Source organism: Heterocephalus glaber, unplaced genomic scaffold (assembly GCF_053883595.1).
Source record: "Heterocephalus glaber isolate CG9 unplaced genomic scaffold, H.glaber_assembly_v1.0 deba00001600, whole genome shotgun sequence".
In the NCBI taxonomy this organism is placed as follows: domain Eukaryota; kingdom Metazoa; phylum Chordata; class Mammalia; order Rodentia; family Bathyergidae; genus Heterocephalus; species Heterocephalus glaber.
The window spans coordinates 30,850,101-30,870,918 of NW_028258372.1; the positions used below are offsets into that span (position 1 = coordinate 30,850,101).

General features: G+C 36.4%; 1 long non-coding RNA gene across 1 annotated transcript in view; it reads left to right on the forward strand.

Annotated features, from left to right (window-relative positions):
- Window positions 1–20,818, forward strand: part of LOC147823157 (uncharacterized) — a 665,389-nt gene that overhangs the window by 25,565 nt on the left and 619,006 nt on the right. The window contains exons 2-3 of the long non-coding RNA XR_015444199.1: window positions 7,823–7,903; window positions 9,774–9,903. This is a non-coding gene — a long non-coding RNA (uncharacterized LOC147823157). The remainder of the gene's footprint in view (window positions 1–7,822; window positions 7,904–9,773; window positions 9,904–20,818) is intronic.

Sequence of the window (20,818 nt, forward strand, 5' to 3'; positions counted from 1 at the left end):
ATATTTCAGAGGGATAGAAATGTATGAGAATTGGATGAGAAGGAGCCTTTATGCCTTGAAGATTTAATTCTTTTATGTGTCTTTTTCTTTTGGATCTGAAGATCCTATCTATAAATTTCCCATGGGTGTGAATTCCCAACTTATATTCCCTTAGCTATGTGGAAGGAAAGTTACCTAAGGTCCCCAAAGAATTCCTTATTGCTAGGGGTAAAAGCCATTTCCACTGAAGATCTTGCTACATTTTTAGTGGCTTTTCTAGAGTAATTGTTTCTTCCTGCTCTGACCTAACTAATCCGAATACTGACAATATCTTTGAAGCATAGTTCAGGCTTTCCATATTGACATTTCTGTCTGAAAACTATTTGGACCTAATTGTTTCCATGTGCTGGTCTTTAGGACTTGTATTAATTAGTAAAACTCTACTATGTTTTGCTGCTTTGCATTATAATTTCATGTTTAGTTTATCATTTATCCTACAGTCAAATATGTGGCAGTATCAGCATTTGTGATAGGGTGGGAATCTTTGACTTATAAACTCAAGGGTTAGTTGTAACTCAAGTTGATTTTAAGTCAATACAGCTGAGTTCTAGATCGTTACCTAGGTACACTCTATGGATAACAGGCAGATGACTCTTCCATTAACCTAATTAACCCAAGATGTTTACATGTTGGGCCGGTCATAACTTGAAGGTCCACTGTAATTCTTTTTTCTATTGCTTCTGTTTCTTTCCTATATGTTATCTGGCTCTACCTTTTTGATCAGTAGAAAAGGAAAGAGAACACAAGGAGAAGAGGAGAAGTAGAAAAATGGCTGGGTAGGCAGCTGTAGGAGTTTCTCATCTGCTCAGGCGAAGGAGGTAGAAAGATTCTAAACAGCTGTTCTAAGTTTCCCAGTCAAGGTCCTACTTTAGTCTCAGTGTTTTCTTTCTCTGGTTTAGTGCTGGCCAGTTATCATCTAAGGGATTATTGGCTAGAAATCTACTCCTTTCATGGAATAAACATGGTTTGGTCTTTGAGTGAAATTAGTTACAAAAATTCAGAACTGTGCTAGCTACCTAGATGAAAAGTAGACTTTAAAATGTCTGTGTAATCATTTGGTCAGGTAATTGGGAACAGCTAGGATGACTCCACGTGGAAGTGTATGCCTTCTTTAAAAACAGGTGAGACCTACATCATAGGGTCCCTAAAAGGTGCGTGCAGCAGGGGAAAGAGCTGTGGGCAAACATTTTGTCGGCAGTGGGAAAATTGATGAGAACTTAGAGGTGACTATTGATTCTTCAAAAGAACTATATTGGGGCTGCAGAATTCAAAGGCTGAAACTTTTGACTATCCACTAGTATGGTAAGAAACTACTTAATAGAGCAGTGAAGCAGAGAGGATCTTAAAAAGTCTAGCTTTAGTTTGGGACAGGGGTCTGGAAACTTTGCTTAAAGGACCATATAATAAACATTTTCGATATTAGTATCACATGGTCTGTGTTGCAACTACTTACATAAAATGTGTTATTACCAGAGTTCTAGTAATATTTGGACCACAGTGAATACATTTTATATTTTGTCATTATCTTGGTGACAGAAAATAGAGGTGAAGGAGTCTTCTTAGAGTTTTTAAAATTAAATTTATTGGTACATTTTAGCTATACAATATGATGACATTAATCATTGGGAATTTGTACCTTTACATGATATATCCTGGTTCTTATTATTTTTCCCCATTCCTCTGTCCTTCCTTCTACCCCTTCACCTTTCCCTATTTACAAAGACTTTGTTTCCATTTTTTCATTTTCTCATATTAATTCCATTCCCTTCTTTCCGTTCCCCTACCCCTCCCATTTCCCCTTCCCCTTTGCCCCTTTCTTCCTATTTCACATTATCTATTATACCTTTTAGTCCTTATTTACTCTTTCAGTTTCTCACACCATAGAAACTTTTCGGTGTTTACACATGTGTGTCCTATTTATTTCACTTATAGCAGCACAACTTGTAATAGAAAAATCCTGGAAACAGCCTGTATACCCATCAACGGATGACTAGATAAAGAAAATGTGATATCTACATATAATGGAATAGTACTCTGTTATAAAGAATGACAGATTTGAGACATTTGTAGGAAAATGGGTGCACCTGGAAAACAGTGTTGAATGAAATAAATCAGACACACAAGCTTAGATACCATATCGTATCTCTCATTTGAGTCAGGCAAAATACAAAGAGAATAGTAAAGGATGGATAAAAGGGGCCAAGGAGATGGCTCTCATACAATAGAGAAGTGGTCCAAGGGAAAAAGCATGAGAGGTGAAGAGCAGTGGAAGGAAAAATAAGTAGAATAAAGATATGCTACATACAAGAACCTAATAACCTCAATTAATGTAAACATATGCTATAACATGAGCTAAGATTAATAATATCAATAAGAAAAATGGAACAAGGGAATAGAAGGAGGAAACAGGGAAGGGGAAGTGGATTGAAAAAGAAAAGAAACAAGCTGTGGTATGTACACGTAACCACCGCCCAAAAGTATTGTGAACTGCATAAGCTGCAAACATGTACGCATAAAAAAAAAATGTCATCTCTGTGCATGTGAGGCTTCACTAGCTTTCACTGCAACTCGAGATCATTGAGAGTGATTGAGGTTTTATAGTTAACTTTTAGATTGCAGGAAAACTGGAAATTAGACCTTGGATTGAGTCCAGGACACAGGAAAAAATAAAAAAGGAATGTTACCAAGTGGGTGGCATTGATATAGTACCATGCTACATATTCTTCATAAAAGGTTTTATTCTTACCAAAATTGTATAATTGTGTATGATGCTGTAGTTAAGATCTTTTGCAAGATGGCTGAATTTGCTGTCTGTAATCAGTACCTTTACAGTATTTTGCTTTTATAGGATATTTCAAGGGCCTTAGGAAAAAGATCATGGTAGAAATCACATTTATGCGTGTTTTGTAGTTACAGAGTATCATAATTGCCTAAATACCTGCTGATATTATTGCTTATGTATTTCTTTTTCTTCAGTAGAATGTACATTCCCAAGAGAGTAGGAATTTTGATCCAGAGCTGAATTTCTTGTGCCTAAAATGTGGCCCATTTCAATAAATATTTATTGACTTCCCACTTCTAGGGTTAGCTACATGTTTTAACTGAGTACCAGAGTGAGGTAGCCTGAGGTAGACATTGCCCATAAAAGATATAAGCACAAGGTTAATTTGACCCAGTGCTACCGCTCCTGGGCATATTCTCTAAAGTAGTGAGGACTTCATATTACAGTGATACACATATTCCCATGTTTATAGCAGTGCAATTGCTAAGCCATGGAAACAGTCAAGACACCTGTCAGCAGGTAAGTGGATAAAAAATGTGGGCTATAAAGAATGAAATCATACCATCTGTAGAGAAATGAATGGAACTAGAAATCACCATGTTAAGTGAAATTAGCCAGATTCATAAAGTTCAGAAAGTTCAATAGCATGCACTAATAAAAAGTCATCCACTCATGGCCTATATTAAATAAAAAATCTTGGTTAACTACAGGACTATACCCAAGAAAATTTGTAGAAGAGATTCTTGTTTATTAAAAATGTTTGCAATAGGCAAGTTTAGGGCTTGGGAGTTTTTGTAATAGATGAAAGTCAAAAACATTGATTTGGAAGGAAGTAGTTTTTGAGTTGAGTATATATGAGGCATAAAGGAAGTGTCTAAGAGGGAGGAAAGATGGGACAGTGGAAGGAAAAGGGGATAGCAAGATAGAAGACTGAATCTGAGCTGGGGAAACAATAGAACTATGAACAATTTCCAGAAGCTCCATGATAGATGATGTTGACCAACCAGGCAAGAAACTTAATTTTGATTTTGAAAGCAATTCAGAGTCAAAGGAGAGGTTTAGATGTGTAAAATCATTACAGCAGGGGATTACTTTGTAGGCAATATTTGGAACTGATTTTAGGTTCTTATTTTTTTCCCCTGCCCTAGCTTCACCCCCTCCACCCTTCCCTCTTTGCAAAGACTTTGTTTCCATTTTTTTCCTTTTCTCATATTTTTTCTTTTTCCATCTTTCCTTTCCCCTACCCCTCCCACTTTCCCTACTGCTTTAGACCTTTTCTTCCTATTACACAATATCAGTTATACATTTTTTTGATTACAATATCAAAATTTAGGACATTACCACAGATTTTGCAGAATTTAAAAGGATATAGAAAGAATATTACAAAAATCTTTCTTTGAAATAAATTTGACAACTTCTAAGAAGTACCTTGGAAGACAAATTAATGAAACTGACTCTGGAGGAAATACAAAATTTGAATAGCACCTATTAAAGAAAGTATATTCCTAGCTTGAAAACCTACCTATATGACAACAGCAGGCTCATAAACATTTTAACTGATGAATTATATCAAACATTTAAACCAGAAAAAAGAAGGAACACTTCTCATTTTAGGAACTCAACATTGTGCTAATACTGAAACTGGATAAAGATAATAGAAGAAAAAAGTATGAACATAGATAGAAATTTGTTTAACAAAACAAACTATTAGTCAGATCTGGCACTATGTAGAAAGTGGTTTTATTATAGGGATGGCAGTATTGGTTCAGCATCGGCTAGAGGAAAGGATAGAAGGGAATGGGATTAATATGAGAAAATGGAAAAATAGGAACAAAATCTTTGTTAATAGGGAGGACTGGAGGGGTTGAAGGGAGGGCTGGGCAAGGGTGAAAAATAACCAAGAGAGACTATGTAAAGGTGCAAATTTCCAATGATGAATGTCATTATATTGTATACCTAAAATGTACCAATGATTAGAATGAATAATCGATAACCCAAAATAGGAAGAAAATGTGCAAAGGGGTAGGGGTAGTGGGAGGGGCAGGGGAAAGGAAAGAAGGGAAAGGAAAAATGATGAGAAATGGAAATAAAGTCTTTGTAAATAGGGAAGGGTGGAGGGGGTGAAGGGAGGGCTAGGAATGGGGAAAAAATAAGAACCAAGATGCATTATGTAAAGGTACAATTCCCAATGAGAAATTTAATTGTGTTGTATACCTACAATGTACCAATAAAAGAATTAAAAAAAAATCCACCCCCATAAGTCATCATTTTAACAGAGGAAAGGAAAAAGCCATATGATCCTGTCAGTAGTTACAGAAAAAGTATTGGAGTAAATTCTACAGCTGTTCATGGTAAAAGCTATCAGGAGACTAGAAGTAGAACAGAACCTTCTCAACAGAGAAGACATGTACTCCATCCTTCCAGCAAAAATGCCTTATATGAATAGAAAAGATACAATGCTTTCTCCCTAAGGTGGGGAACAAGGGCAGATATGCCTACTCTTCATCTGTCCATTAAACTTTGAAACACAGGCCCAAACCAAAATACTCCAGCAATAAAAAGAAACAAATAGCATAAGATTGGCAAGGTAGAAGTAAAATCTTTATATGTAGATGAAATGATCATCTACAGAGAAAATACTGAGAAATCTCTAGGAGCCCCTAGAACTTGTACTTGAATTTAGCAGGATTAGAAAACACAAGGTATATATAAAAATTCAGGTCTTTGTATACTTGCTATAAATGAAGAATTGGATATTAAATTTAAAAGTTATGTAGGAGTACAAAGGACCTATAAAAGTAAAAAGAAAAAAAAAGCAAAAAATCAGTGTTGGAAAACATTACTTAATTTTAAGACTTCCTCTAGAGCTACAGTAATCAAGGCAGTGTTGGTGTAAGGAAAGACATATATCATTGGAATAAAACAGAATCTAGAAATAGGACCACACATATATTGAGTTTTGAAGGATTATTTAACATTAACATTTTATAGAACATAAACTCAAGAGCAGAGGAAAAGATAGTGTTTTCAGCAAATGCTACTAGAACGCCTGTTATCCATATATAAAAAATTAACCTCAACCCTTTATTTCCATACATAAAAATAACTTGAAAGGATCTATGAACCTAAATATGAAAGACTAAAACTATAAAACTTTAAGAAGAAATTATAAGGGAAAATGTTTATGAATTTAGGGTAGGCAAGAACTACCTAGGATACAAAAAACATGTATAAAAGAAAAAATATTGATGAATGATATTCCATCAAAATTTAAAACTTTAAATGACATCGTTAAGAAAATGAAAAGTCCTTAAACAGACCATATTTATAATACATATAACCTATGACCAGACTATACAAGGAACTCTTACAGCTCACTAATAGACAACCCAATTAAAAAGTAGACACAAGAAGATGATAAATAGCCAGTACAGCACAAGGAAAGGTGTGGAACACTAGAATCAGAAAAATACTAATCAGTACAATAACAAGATTGAATTATATACTCATTAGGGAGATGAAGTTAAAAGTTTTAAAAGAACAAATGTCAGCTAAGTGTGAACCAGTTAGAACTTTCAAATACTGCTAATGTGAATGTAAAATGATAAAACCATTTTGGAAAACAATATAGAAATTTCTTGTATTAATGTTAAGAACCAACAGTTCTGTTCTTAAGTTTTTACTGAAGAGGAATGAAAACACATGTTCACAATAGATTTGTATGTACAAGTTGACCATCCCTTATCCGAAATTCTTGGGACCAGAGTGTTTCAGGTTTTCATTTGAAATCCACTTGATCTGCAAAGAGGATAGCTACTCCTGCTGTTTTTTTTTTTTTTAGGTTCCTGTCACATGGAGTATTGTTTTCCAGCCTTTAACTTTCAGTCTATGAGTTTCTTTTTGAATTAAATGTGTTTCTTGTATTCAGAATATTGTTTGGTCTTGCTTCTTGACCCATTCTGCTAGTCTACTTCTTTTGATTGGTGAATTGAGACCCTTAACATTGATGGTTATAACTGATCCGTATTGACTTATCCTTGTCATGACTTTTTCTTTTTGTTGGATTCTCCCCCTTTGCATTTAATTTCTTGCCTGATGGATTCATTCAGCTGGGCTTCCTGGGGTTGTGATCATCATTGTCCTTTCCTAGGATATTGTCTAAAATTTTTTGGAATGCTGGTTTAGTAGTCATGAAGTTCCTGAGGTGCTCTTTGTCATGAAAGTATCTTCTTTCTCCATCAATTTTGAAAGATAGTTTTGCAGGGTACATCAGTCTGGGTTGGAGGCTGTTTTCCTTTAGGGCTTGAAATATGTCACTCTAAGCTCTTCTTACCTTGAGGGTTTGTGTTGAGAAGTCTACTGTGATTCTGATGGGCTTTCCTTTGTATGTGATTTGTTTCTTTTCTCTAATTGCTTGTAGCATTTTGTTCTTCCGTTGGATTTTTGGAATCCTAACTATTATATGCCTATGTGTAGAGCTTTTTTGATCAAGGCTATTTGGAGTCCTATATGCCTCACTTATCTGTATGTCAAGTTCTTTTCCCCTGCTTGGGAAGTTTTCTGCCATCACTTCTGTGAAGAGTTTTTTTTTATGTCATCTGTACTCTCTCCCGTTTCTTCATTGACTCTGATCAGTCTTATGTTATTCTTCTTTGCATGGCCTAGCAGCTGCTGGATTGATTTCTCATGGTCCCTTACAATTTTAAAGCAATTTTTCTTTTTCTGGTCACTAATTGCAATCTTATCTTCTATATCTGAAATTCTGCCCTCACATTGGCTCATTCTGCTGTGTAGACTTTCAATGGAGTTTTTAATCTCCTGGAAATCAGTTTGCATCTGTTTTATGGATTCCATTTGTTTCCTATCTTGGGATTCCATCATGTTCCTCAGCTGTTCTATTTTTTTGTCTGTGTCCTCTCTGTATTTATTAATCATGTCTTGCACTATGAGCACAATCTCTGCTGTTATGTGAGAAGTTATTTCTGATTTCATTTTTTCCAGATCCTATTTTGTTGCCAGTTTGGAGAGTCCAGGTGGTTGAGTATCAGTGTTCCATCTTATTTCCCTTTGGGGTTGCTATAGGTAATCTGGAAATGTGGTTTTGGGGCTTGTTTACATGTCTTCTCATTTCAACTGGGGTGGGGGGTGTCCTGCTCATGCCTGCATGGCTCACCTCCTCTGCACTGGGAGTGGTGCTACAGTGGCCTGGAAGCCTTGGTTCTTATTTTTTTCCCCATTCCCCTGCCCTCCCTTCAACCCCTCTACCCCTCCCTATTCACACAAACTTTGTTTCCATTTTTTCCTCTTCTCATATTTTTTCCTTTCCCTTCTTTCCTTTCCCCTACCCTGGAAGAGAAAGTCTAAAGGAGAAGGGAAAATTAGGGTATTTTTTTTATGTGCTAACTTCTCAAATGTGTTGGAAAACACCTGAGTGAATGGGCTGCTCTTTTCAAATTTAGGACTTCTGTACAAAGCCATATGGAATAGACTGTTTCAAATAACTTTCTGAAGAAGTGATTTGATTGACTTTTTTTTTGCTTCTCAGAATGCTCCTCTGTAATATGCAGCACTACTTTGATATTAAGAAATCAGGAAGAGATTGCATTCTTATTTCCTTTTTTAAATAGAACAATGTTGGAGAGTAGAATTGCTTAGTTTTCCATGGTGTTTGGTTCACCAGAGACATCTGCTGATGTTTTAAAAGTGGACTTCAGTGTTCTCACTTTCACTGATGTTTAGGAAAGAAGAATGTGATTCATAGATTATGGCCCTTAGAATGGTAACCAAACTTAAATACCATATGTAGAGTCATAGATTGGAGACCTTAACATAATCAAGGGAAAACATGATTTTTACTAAATAAATTGCATTTGTGAACTGCTTATTGGTGCAGAATAATGCATAGGACTATATTAAGTGAAACCAATTGGTAAAGAAATAAAGAAAAATATCTCCTAGTACCTATCAGAAAATATTTTGAAATATTGTATCTGATTATATAAAATTTTATTAAATATTCTATGTACTATTTTAATGAAAAGAAAGTTGAATGTGTAGCAAAGTTTAGTATGATGGTGCTGCCATTTTTCATGTGTTAACTGATTCTTTGTTTTGCCAAACACTACCCTCAATTCTTAAGCTTTTTCTATTTGTGATTCCTTTCATGGATATAAAGGGGTCATTGAAGTTGACCTATGTGAAAGGTGTGATGCAGTTTCAACTCCTTTTTAGTTCTTTAATTGAACTGAGGGTCCTCTTTCCCCCCTCCTCCCATTATTCAAGGCCCTAAATCAGAAGACTAAATCTCCTGGTAATGTTATAAACCAGTACCAGGGGGAAAGTCCTGGGCAAGCTGCCCTTTCACATGGTCTGAGTCAGTGTGATCACTTAAACACATGATTTTATTGCTTATTAACATTCCAGGCAGCATTGTAGACTAGCATGAAAAATCCAACCTGTGCTAGAAGTATAGATTCACAGGCTTTTTGATTTCATTGTTAATGTAGTTCTGACTTGGAAAATAAAATATTTGTTGATGCATTTGGTCACTCATTGTAGCCTCAATTTCTACAAATGAATTAGAATAATTAGACATTCCCATAAATTTAAACTTGATTTCCTCTACAGAGAAAGATATCAATTGACAAATTCAAGAGAAAAAAATGTTAGCAAATGTTAATAGGTTTAGAAATGTAGGATGAAGCATTATTTGTAGGAGTACAAATAATTTTCAAGGTATTAACATTGTATCTTACAGTGCTAGGTATATATTGTAAAGGGAGTAGACTAAAATAAAAAAAATGTTTTATAGTTGTGCTATCTTAATGGAGACCACTTATGGTAAATAACTGCAATTTTCATTTTGATCTCAATGCTATAAAGTCACTTATCAACAAAAGTAAGTAGTATTTCCTTTTAAAAAATTGAATTTCTGTATTTGTATTTTAAGCAGTGCCCAAACTTCTAAGCACCAAATATGTGAATTAAAGAGAAAAAAGTCATTTTTGTTTGCTGGGGAAAACCTGAACCATCTTTTAAAATGCTGATGAGACTACACTTGCAAAGCTTGCTTCTTTTTTCAGGTATTTTTTCTTATTTATGGGTTAAGTAGTAAGAGCTTGAAAAAGGGAAACATGTTTTATCTCTTAGAATAGTAAAGACTAAGGCATATCAATCAATATCCATTAAATAACTTGAAGATACTATACTAGACAGCATTACATGAGGGAAAAATAATGGGTCAAGTGTAGTACAGTGGACCCTTGACTTATGAACTCAATTGATTCCCAAGGGCTGACTAATTCAATACAGCTGAGATCCAGATGTTTACCTGGGGGTTACACTATAGATAAGAGGCTGATGAATCTTCCATTAACCTAATTAATCCAAGTTGTTCATATGTCAGGCTGGTCATAGCTTGAGGGTCCACTGTGGTTATTCTTAAATGGGTACATATGTAAATAATATATACTCACACATGTAAATAGTATATTCATATATGCAAATAGTACATGCAATAATATATTTACATATGTAAATAGTATGTCTAAATAATATATATGTATATGTAAATAATACAAGCTAAAGAGTATAGTTTACAGCTAAAGTACCGGGGGCGGGGGGGGGGGTGTTCTTTAGGCTGTTGTAATTTATAATTAATGACCAATTTACATATCACCTCTTAGACTTCTTATGAATGGACAGTTCAGATGTACACATCTAGACAGGAGAACCTCCCTGAATCTGTGTCTCATGTAGGATATGAGAAAGGAAGCTTTGTATTTTCCCATTTATAAGAAGTATCTAAAATAACCTCCTAAATGTGTAGAGTGGTGTTTAACAGGGATTAGGAGCAAAGAGAAATGGGAAGTTGTTCAGTGGATATCAAGTTTTAGTTTTTGAAATATGAATAAGTTCTGCAGCTCTGCTATACAGCATAGTGTCTCTAGTTAAAATACTATATTGTCCTGCATTTAAATTTTTCTTAAGTGGATAGATCTGATGTCTTATCACCTTCTGGTATATAAAGTATACCACACAATTGTTAGCAGAACAAAACAAACCCCCCCAAATATGAGACTTTTCCATGCTCTCCTGCTGTCTGGTAGAATGAAACTTTGTTCTTTGTCTAGACTGATGTAGGAGATTGGTTTTTATCTTTCAGCACTAATGTTATTCTTTTGACATCCAGGAATTGTATGGGAAGTCAGATGCTCTTTGCTTATTAGATGGCAGCAGAACCTAACTTCTCTATGGAAGATAGTATACCCTGATGGGGCCTGGTCCAAGCAGTTAGAATGGGACAGGGCCACCTCCAGCTCCTGGCTGGCTGCATCAGACCCCTTCTTGCATCCTTATGGGAAGAGTAATAAGGTGTTCTCTTTTTGCTGGGGTTAATTAACTGGTAATCTGTGATGTTTGGAGTTGTCTCCTTAATGACTTTGGGAAAGCTCAACCTGAAAGCATGGTTGTATACAAGAAGGAGAAGGTATCTGCATGGCACATGGATCCTAGATCCACCCATTCCTGAATTTAAATGCAGTCATGCACCACATAATATTTTGGTCTATGCTGGACTACATATTTAAGTGTGGTACCAAAGATTTTTCCACCTGGTAATATCATGGCTGTCTTGGTTTAAGTATGCTATGTTGTTTAAGCAATGAGGAAATCACTTAATGACACATCTGTCAGAATGTGTCCCCATTTCATGTAATCCATGTCTATGTAAGTCACAAGTCCTATTTTACACAACCTGGTCTTTAAGAGTAGGCTACCTATCACTTGTAGTCTCTTCATTTTAGAGTTCTTTGAAAGAAACAGAAGAGGTAGAAAGTAAGTTGATTTGTTCTATGAAGTTTTAGTATGTTATAGAAGATAGCTGTGAGCTTTAGATTTAGATGTTTCATGTCTGTCTTCAGTCTCAAACTTTAGTTAACATTTCTAATATAGCATTCAGTTTTTAAGTTAAATGGTATAATTATGAATCTGTTGTATACTTCCTGCTTAGAAATGGGAATTTTGTTCAAGACATCACACGTTACAACTTGAAAGCATGGTCCAACTTGTGTGTTCTACTGGTTCATAAAAGAAGAATTTAAACACATTTAAATTTTAAGCTTTCAGCATTGCACAAATCAGGGCAGCACCCATCCACAAGCAGTTAACTCTCATCCAGATGAGTAGGAGGGGATTCTAATTAGGTGTTTGTAAACACAAGATGGAACAATTTTGGTTGGTTAGAGTGGAAAATACCCAGTTTGAATTTACAATTTACTCCATACTTTGGTTTGTTAATGGTAGGAATTGCAAATGCCAAAGCCACTCCAATAGAAGGATTTCTCAGTCAGAAATTTTATTACCACAATGACTTGTGAAGTTTATTCTAATAAGCATTTAGCTATAGCTTTTCGATCTTTCCTCTCATCTGTCATTATATAAAAAGCATGTGAAAAAGAATATTTCACGCTCTTAGTATAGATATACTACTGCTTCTAAATAGTATTCTGCTATAACAGGCATACACATTCTTTGCCATGATACTTAAGCAATCAGAGCAAAGTTTGCTTGAAAGGGAACTTTTCAAAAAATGTTAATGTTAAACATAATCAAATATCTTAACAGTATATGTTAGTAATTTACTATTTTCTCAGTAATAAAAAAGTAAAATAAAATGACTTTAAGATACCTTTGTTCTTTGAACATCTAACATAGATTTGATGAACACAGATGTTCAATGTCTGTTCCATTGATTTGTCTTTGAGTTTTCTTAATATGAAAAGTTCTGTCTCAGAAATATGAGTCAAGCCATCCTGGAAGGTAGTAAGATGGTGTGGGAAATCATTCTGGTAAGAGGGAAGAGGGCAGAGAATTTTAGGGATCAAGCATTTCTCTCAGATTACCTTACTCTAAGGTAGTAAAGGGGAAGGGTGGAAAGAGGAAACAATGGTGAAGATGATAGTGGAAGCAACACTTACCGAGCAGTTGAGTACATCACCATAAGTGTTTACAAATTCACTTTACAAATTCTCTTCACATCTGTGAGAGCACATGGAAGCCTTTATATGTAAAACTGGAAGAGTGGGACAAGATAGGGTGGTGGTGGTGGTGGTGGAAGGACCACTTTGGTCTCACAAGGTCATCTCTAAAAGCTGTGGGGCTGAGCAGCTTTCTGTTTCGGCTGTGTGATGGGGAGACCTTCTAGAGACTGACACCGTCCCACCACTCCTTTTGCCAGAGAGGCTGTCAGTGAGGCCTAAAGGCTTGTTGTCTATTTAGATCATTAAACTATATTTTAATTGAGAATGAACCTAGTAGATCAAATGCATAATTAGAATCTTGAAGTGATCTTCAGAATGCATTTAATAAACTTTGCTTCATTTAGGGATGGCTATATTTACTTTATCCAAATGAGTGGCTTTTAATGGTAAGGCCTTGGTCTTGGCAGTGATATTTGAACGTGATACTGAAGGTACAGGCAACAAAGGCAGCAATAAACAAGAGGGACTGTGTCCAAATATAGAGTTGCTGCATACAAAAGAAGCAAAATGAAAAAGGCAACTTGTGAATTAAGTGAAAATATTCACACACCATGTATCCAATAAGGGATCAATATCTAAAATATATAAGGAGGGCCAGGGATTTAGCTCAGTGGTTCTGCTGTTTGCCTCTCAAGCACAAGGACCTGAGTTCAATCCCCAGTACAAAAAAGGAATATATGTGTGTGTATATATATATATATGTGTATATATATATGTGTGTATATATATATATATATGGAATTCAGAAAACTCAATAGCAAAAGAAAAAATATACAAAGGACCTAAATAGACATTTTTTGCTGAAAAAATACTCCTTTTTCTTCACTGGCACACATTGTTATTTTTAGAAAAAAATGGCAATTCTTAGGGGTGTTATGTGGACTTGTGTTTGTGAGCATTTAAAATATAAAAGTGCAATAGCTCCCTTTATGAGGGCATTTTACTTATTTTTACATCTTTCATGTCATACACTGAATTGTGTCTCTTGCAAAAATCTTACTAGATAAGAGCTACGTCTTATAGTTTATCACTACGTGGCATACAAATCACATGGAGACAACCAATGTGTTCAAGAACTTTCCCTACAATTTGAACAGCTTAGTATCCTGCATGCACATATATAGGTGTCTTTGTTCAGTCCTGAGACAAAATACCCAACATCCAAAGTTAAAGGAGGAAAAGTTTGTTTGGCTCAGAAGTTTCAGTCCATTATCAGCTGGCAATGCATCAGAGAAACAGTTCATCTCAGGCAGAAGGTAGCAGAGCAAGCAAGGGAGCTGAGTAGTTTCTTCCCCTTTTACATTCTATCTAGGTCAGCGGGCTGATTTAGTAATCACACACTCTTAATCCTAGCATTGGACCATGAATCAATCACACACTCTACATTCAACCACCTCTGAAAATCTCCACCTATGACCACATGAGGATTTGGGGGGTCATCTAGACACAGGCTGTAACAATAGGCAAAGGATCTTAATCAATGACTCATCTCACTTATAAGTAGGGTTTACTTTTTCTCTCTGTTTAGAGCCTAAGAAATGATAGTTACATAGCAAAATTGCAAGGCTAAAATGCTTTGCTAAATTGGCAACACTAATTGTTAGAGATCTGTGGGATGCAATGCTCAATATTTACTCTATGTGGCACAATTAAGGTGATATTGCCAATTTGTTTATTTTAACGCCTGCTTTATTTATCATGAAGCATATTTAACTTACTGTTTGGAAAGTGAAATACCCAGTATGCCTGATGCATAGCACATTTTAAGTACTTGGCACCAGTTGATATCTCCATAATGAGGCTGGGATGTGCTTATCTGTAGGTACTGTGGGGAGTCTCTAAGTGTGTAGCTATGAGGCTACTGGCATTTGCCTTGGAAAACAGACTTGTGGACCTTTTTAGTCCATGCTGAAATGCAGTCATTTGTCTTCTGCCTGACTGGAGGAGCTCAGTAGAGCAGCCAAATGACCTGTTTTCTAATGGGCAGGGCTATGTCTGCACTGCAGGACAACATTTTTAGTGTTGCATTAATGAAAATATGCCATGAGGTCAGTACGTGTCCTTACAGGAAGAATTTCCTAGAGTGGTTATGCAAATTGAAACAGCCCAAGCATGTCCTGAATTATGAACCACATACTGATTTCAGGCTTGAGCTATAACAAAGGATATTTGATGGAAGGAATGTAGGTACTGAGCATTTCAGATGAATTGTTTTGAAACAGAAGTTAATTCCAGTAGTATCTCAAGGAGATCTCTAAGAAGACATGCTAATCTCTTCTGCTTCAAGCAGCAGCAAACAAGCCATAATTTCTGTGGAGTTTTCTGAGAATTTGTACTCATTTTTACTAAAAATAAACACTAGGTCCATGTGCATGTGGGCTTAGTCAAGTATATTTAATTAAGTTGAAGGAAATCTAGTTTTAAAAAATTCTTAATACAACCTGAGAACTTTTAGGGCTGGGTTGTTTTATACATTAGAGATGTCCTCTAAGGTACACTGGGTCTTCAGGGAAAATTTACTTCTGATCTGGCCATAGACGCTTAAGAACTATGGTATCTGACCAACATGTTGGATGTTGAGGTCCTTTTGGGAGCCGTTATGTGCTGTTAGAAATCCTACTGAATTCCAGAGCTAGGATTTAGATTAAGACTGATAGCAGACACAGAATTTCAAGTTTAAAAAGAAAAGGAAGTTGGAGATGCAAAAATAGAGTTAAGATTTTTGAGTGATGGGATGGAGCCCTTTGGGGAATGCAAGGCCTTGAAGTTAGTCATAAGATGGGGGGAATGAGGCTCCAAAGAAAGATAAAAAGTGAACAGCTGGAGCCTGGGCAGTCAGAGTCCAGGTAGGATTTAAAGCATTGCAGTTGGGATAGGGATGAGTGTCTCAGCAGTAATAAAGCCTGAGGCTATACGGCAGGGGGATGCAGGTGGCTAGTTGGCAGAACAAAGGCTGGCCATAGCCCAGTAAGTTTAGGGCCATGGGCTGATAGCTCCAAAATAGGATTACAGTTGATCTGATGACAAGAGCAAAGCAGGGGTAGGTCCTGCCCATTTTGCCCATTTTCTGTTTAGGGTGAATCTATTCAGTAAGAAATTACTTCTATTTCATTCACAGCCTTTAATTGTCTATTGCATACCACTCTGCCATCTCTTCACATCTTGGCCAATTTCCTTGCTTCCACCCATTTTTGGCTAATCCTGTGTCCAGGCCTCCTTGTTTAGAACTTGACTCTCACATTTCCTCTGATATGGAGTAGTGTTGAAGAATAAAAACTCTGTAATCAGAGCTAGAAACCTTTTTTATTGGCCATTAACTGGGCAGACATGGATAACTGGCTTAAACTGTGCCTTCAGTTTCTTGTTCTTTATCTGGGGACACGTCTACCTCATAGGGTGGTTGCAAAGATAGAATTAGTTAATACACATGCCACACTTCCTGGCACATGATACTGTGTGTGTTATGATTCATATCTGAATATTATCTGATTAATATAATTAATCCTCAGTCTTCATTGACTGGAGAACCTAGATGGGGAGACAACAAAGTCTGTATTTTTTAATTTTGGTACCTGGGATCAAACTTGGGACCTTGCAATTACAAGGCAGGTGGTAGAACCACTGAGCTAAATCCCTGGCCCCAAAGTCTGTTTTGTTCATTCTTCAACCTTAGTGTTTGGGAGTTGAGAGGTGAGTAATACCTAGTTAGAAACATATTTTGTCCTCTCACTGGTAATTTCTTTGTGTGTGTGTGTGTGTGTGTGTGTACATAATGTGTATGGGGTGGGCATGGGGAGGCAATATTGGGAGGCTGGAATCATCCTGTGTAACTGGTCCCTGGCACTGCTGATGGTTTCTTCCTACCAAACTAAAAGCTTTAAAGTATTTGAATCTTAAAAGTAAACCCTCAGAAAATCTGTCTCAACAAAAGTCTGACATTTCTATCTTACAATATAAAATCTAATAGTAAAGCTCATTTCTACATAGTGTCCACCCTGGCATGATAAAGACATTGGCCTAAGGAGGGCAAGGTAATATCATAGACACCGTCCAGAGGTATAGGACTTGTATTAATGCATAAACAAGTGAGAGAACCATAATAATGAGAGAAGGCCTCCAAATAGCTCCTCCTGTGCTATTGAAAGAATGTCAGCTTTAAATACCACTTAAGTCCAGAGGGAGCTGTGCTGGAATGATGAAATAAGAAATCCCTATTTAGTCATTGCTCTCCACCCCAGTTCCTGAAGCAGAAATCCTAAAACCCTTGTAATTTCCTGAGTGCTAGGAGGATCATTTGTTATGGTATTTGGTCTTAGTCCATGGCTCCTGGCGAAAGAGCTTTTAAGACCCTCAGAATCTCCGGGGTGTGAAATGTCTCTGTGGATGTTAGTGAGATGGGTGGTGGAGGGGTCCCTAGACACCTTCAGGATAGGGTGTGGGTGTTAGATAATAACGTGATTGGAATTTTTGGCTCCAAACCTCAGTCTCTGGAACCTTCATAAAAGCCCTAAGCAAAGAGGTTAGGAGAGCTTCTGAGTAGAACATAGCCATATATCTAGTTTCTGTACCATGTGGTACCCTCCAAATTCCATGGGAAAGGATGCTCCTGAATTGGGGAGCTTTCCAGACCTTGTTTTATATATCTCATCATCTGGTTCTTCACACATATCTTTTGTAATAAACCAGTAATAGTAAAGTATTCTTATATGCCATCATAGCAAATTATCAAATGAGTAGGGGGTTGTGGGAACCTCTGATGTGAAATCAAGTGAGATAAAAGTGTGGCTAACCTGAGGTCAACTACTTTTGATTGGCATTTGAAATGGAAGGACAATTTTGTGGGACTGAACCCTTAATCTGTAGAATTTTTACTGACTCTGAGTAGAGTTAGAATTGAATTAAATCAGGCACCAGGAGGGTGTCTGCAGATAACTAGAGAACTAGTTCATATAGAAAACTCTCTATTTGGTATCAGAAATACTATGAGTAGAGGAACAGTGTCTTTTAGCACCCCTCAACTCTCCCTTCTCTTTCCTACTACACTAAGCATGAAGGACCCAGGTAGCACATTTGGTTCTGAAATGTGAAGAAGAAGAAGAAGTCCAAGCCTTGGAAAAGAGACACTGTATTGTTGGTCCCTTTGTCATTGTTGATTTAAAGAACAGAACCAGATATGTTAGGAAGAGGCTTACCTTTAAATGAAATTTACAATTTTACATGAGACTAGGTAATGCAAATACTAAACTGAGAATGATCATGGGATGAGATGTAACTTTTTGTTATCCAGAAGTACCTGGAAGATTTTGGGTTTTACCTGAGGTTTTGCTCAGTGTCAGACAGGTGTGAAATGTGGGTGTTCATGGGTAGTTGTGGCAAAGGGATATACTTGCTATCTGGCCACATCCTTCTGTGTTCCACGTGTTCACTGTTATGGTTACATGCTATTTTAAGAATGATTAAGAGGTGACTGAAATTTTAATGTTGCTAATACTTTATGAATATTAACAATTTGATTTGGACAATTTGAGTTGGATGGCATATAATTTAAATGATACAGCTATTTCATCCTCAATTGATAAAATGACTTTGGTTGATTATAAGAAAGGAGTCAAAAGAAGGACTCTCTTGAGGTCCGTGATATTTTTGTGGGTAGCAGACCTAATTCTGTGCTTTTCCTTGGTGTTTCTGAACCGTGTTTGCTGCTCTCAGTGGTGGCTCCTGCACACAAGCTGTTGTTTAAGTTCCCTGGCCAGTAGGGCTCTCATGAGATCTTTAGGAGGCAGAAGAGAAGAAGCCAAACACTGGCATTGGTAGCTGGCATGTGCTTCAGCAGATGTTCAAATGGGAGGTTCTTAGGACAGTGTGTCTTGCTGACGTCTGATTCAGGTGTCAAGAAACTTACACCATTTTGAGGATTCTCTTGACACAGAATACAAAAACACTTATTCAAAATGACCTATAAAACTGAATGTTTATTTCAAATGGGCAAAAATTCACAGCAAATCTATGTGGCTAGGAGTAAAATTCTTGATTCATGCTTTCATGCTCTAGGATTTTAAAAAGAATTTTCTGTGTCTTCTAAAGTTGGCTGTATCTGTGAAGTCTAAACCTGCCTGATTGTTCTTATCCTTAGGAAATACAATCATTTGCTTGGCTGTGCAAATGATTCTTTTATTATCTTGGAAATATACAAAGTTTACTAGAATATTCCTTGTTTTTACTCATTAGGTTAATTTTCCTCAGTACATGATGGCCCCATTGGGTGTAGCTCCAAGTGTTTTTGTTTTCACCATTTTTTAATTTTAGAAATGTTTTTCATGAATTAAATTTCTAAATAAATCTTCTGTTCTATTTTTACCCTTTGGGTAGCAAGTTATGCATCTGTCTTTCCTTAGTAACCATCATTTTCTTAATTTTTAAGAAAGTTTTATGTTTGTTTCATTTTACTCTTGTTTCTACTCCTTGTATCCCTCTCTGTACTTTCACTGTGTCCATTTTTCCTACAATCCGTAAGTTTCCCTTTTACTTCTCTCCTGATTCTATTATCAGTATCCTCCATTACACCTTTCCCATTCTGTATTTCTGGTAGTCATATTTCATCTCTTCCTAGTCCCCCCCACCCACCATCTAGACTCAAAGATCTTTCATTTGTACCATGATGTTGTTTAATAGAGGTAATCGTTTTTCTGTTTTAAAAATTCTTTTTTTTTGGTACTGGGGATCGAACTTGGGTCTTTGTGCTTGCACAGCAGGCCGCGAAACTACTGAGCTAAATCCCTGACCCCTGTTTTAAAAATTCTTTTTTTTTTTTTGGTACCGGGGATTGAACTCGGTCCTTGCGCTTGCGCAGCAGGCAGTGAAACCACTGAGCTAAACCCCCAGCCCTGTTTTAAAAATTCTTGATGACAGTTTGGATGAGAATTTTTGTCTGCTTCATGGACAAATGTTACTAGTTTCTTCTTTTTTCTTGTGATACCCTCTAATAGATCTGTTTTGCTTTCTTTTTTGGTTTCTTATCTCTGAAAAAAGTAAATATTTCCCACAATAGCTTTTGTAAGATGATTAAATTGGGGAGGAACCAAGATCATGTTCTAGACTAGATGGAATTTTCTTCATCGTGCAGTTTTTTTCTGTTCATTTATTTAAATTTTGTTTTCCTCAAGTCAGAGTAAATGGGCAGTTGGTGAGCTTTTCACTACTACTGAAAGTTTATTTTCCCTTTGGCAGCTACTACTTGTTGGCAATAGAGCTTATGTAATGGATTCTATCATCTCTGCTTCTCAGAGCCAGGACCAATCTAGGTAAACTCCTGGTGGTGACCATTGTACCCTGATCTTCCTTTGTAAAAAGGAACTTAAATTTTGTATCTCAATGTATGTTCTTTATTTTTAAGCTGTGGAGTGTGATGGCTATTTCTGAGCTCTGCCCCTGCTCCCCATTTCATTTTTTCAAACATGTAACTAGATAGCTGCTATTTTTGGCAGCCCTTCCATACATATTTGAAGTTTAAGGTTTCATCTCAATTTTAGTTTCCCTGAAAGTGAACTTAGTGTTTTTGTTCCTTTTTTTTGTTTTTCATAATGGGGATTGAACTCGGGTCCTTGTGTGTTCCTATTTTTTTAAACCTGTTTTGAATAGCTTCTCAAAATAGTTCTCAGACCTTGTACAGTGTAATTACTTGGGTGCTTATTTAAAATTCACATTCTTGGGGTCTTTTTCAAGGCCTGATAAACCAGTGCTTCTTAGGGTGTCTTCCAAGCTCAAGATTCATAATAAACATCTGTAATGATTTTTTACATACCTGGAAGTGGACAACCACCATTTCAATGAATAAGATCAGTACAGTTTTAAAGTTTCTTTTCTCCATTACATGTTTTGCAAAAATCTTGCCCCTTAATATGTTTCATAATTTCTGCCCTGCTGTCTGGTCCTCATGTTGCTTGCTGCTATCCAGAAG